Genomic DNA, 1,838 nt, shown 5'->3' with positions numbered 1-1,838 from the left:
TCACTTTGATGTCTTGATTTTGTTCGGGTGTGTTGACAACGTTTCTTTCTGAACCACTAATCAACCATCCGATTTGATAAGCCGGTTATTAGAATTACTACCAAATAGCCCTTAGACTTCAGAGCATAAGTTTGTATATACTTTCGTGGCTTTGTAACTCGACTTTCAACCAAACAATTGTCATAACCATTTTATAGTATAACGTGAAATTGACTGAGAAACGTTTCACTATCTTAACAGATGTCGTATGTGATGAAAAGAGCACAGCTATCGAGTAAAAAAGGTTGCCGTGCGCCTCGCGCAGAGGATACTCCGTCTCTACAAATCCGAGTTGACAAATGCACAGTGAATGAGCTTCTAGGCTCCACCCAAGAGCAGAATCGAGAGCGTCAAAAATACTAATGCCCTTACAAAGTGACCTATCAGAATTAAGTTTAGTACTGAATGATCTCGTTTTACTATCAACAATAATGAGATCCTGTCGAATACATAGCGTGAGGCTAGCAGCATAAGGCTAGCAGCATAAGGCCAGCAGCATAAGGCTAGCAGCATGAGGCTAGGTTCCTGGTCTCCTTTACGGAGTCCATCACTTCATCCATAATAGTACCAGTTAGGGTGGTCCGTTGCTTTGGTGCATCTGAGCAACACTTAAAGTCCGATAGGCAATTAATGCACCAGGAATCCATTCTTTTATGCACCTACTAGTATATATCCTTCCCCCGAGGCCAATGACCTATGATCTATACTAGATTAGGCAGACGAAGTGCCCTACAACGCGAATGGTCAGCTACATTCGATGGTCGCGAAGTTACTTCAAATTGAGCAGATGTTTTACAATCGAATCTCTCATAAGAGTAGGGCCAGGGTACCGCTGTTAAAAATTCACGTTGACCACCAAAACTTCTTTATCATATATAATGCAGCGGGGTTGCCGTTGCTTAGCGCTTGCGGAAGCGTAATTTAGGTCACCGACCTTTCGTCCTTTACAACAATCGATACGAGTGTAGCGGATCGCAATCCGCTAAATCCAAGAGTAGTTAGTACCTTATTCAAGTCTAATAACCTCTTTGGTTCAAATTCAAAACTGATTTTTATTTATTTTTATCTGCGCAAAGCCGCCTAATTTTAAATGTTTAGATTATATATATAGTAAAGCGAAATACATGAATAACCTAGCCACATACCGTATTCTTGTTTGGGTGCAGTCACAATATGCCCATCTCGTGTGACACACCCCTGTTACTAGGGTATGTGTAACCCCGTTACACCCTCCCCCATTAAGATTGAGAACATTTACAGTACCAATCGATTATTGCCTCAACGAGGCTCGCGTGTCCGCTAGAAACTGCAACTTAATTCATTTGTATAAAACGACTTCCGTGCTCAATGAGCCCTGTGTCAACGACACTGAAGTCACCAAGTATCGCTGGTTCTGACAGCGAACACAGGCAGAGCCCAACTTCGTCTCCCGCACGCGGTGCAATGTCGGACAGTGTGCCCACGGCACCGGGGGATGTAAATCCTAGACTTGATGAGCACGAGCGTCGCGCTGTGCGCACGCTATCAATGACGAGTGACCCCGTTGAGGATGTGGAGGGGACGTGGAGGTAGTCGAGTACGAGTCTGATACTCCTTTTCCCGCATGGGATGACGAGGAAGGCGAGCTGCGCCAGTGGCGTGATACGAGTCCTGCTCGTGCTATGCGAACCCCATGTCCGTTCCCTGACTTCTCGTCAACCGAGAACGGTGGTGTAATCACCAATGATCTCGACTGGGGCGTAGAGGCGGCAGCTTGAAAGCTGCTCATAAGGCGGTCCATCCACGGCTGGTTATTGACA

The sequence above is a fragment of the Plasmopara halstedii genome (assembly GCF_900000015.1).
Source record: "Plasmopara halstedii genome assembly, contig: Scaffold_218, whole genome shotgun sequence".
Lineage (NCBI taxonomy): Eukaryota > Oomycota > Peronosporomycetes > Peronosporales > Peronosporaceae > Plasmopara > Plasmopara halstedii.
This window is presented reverse-complemented; position numbering follows the sequence as displayed.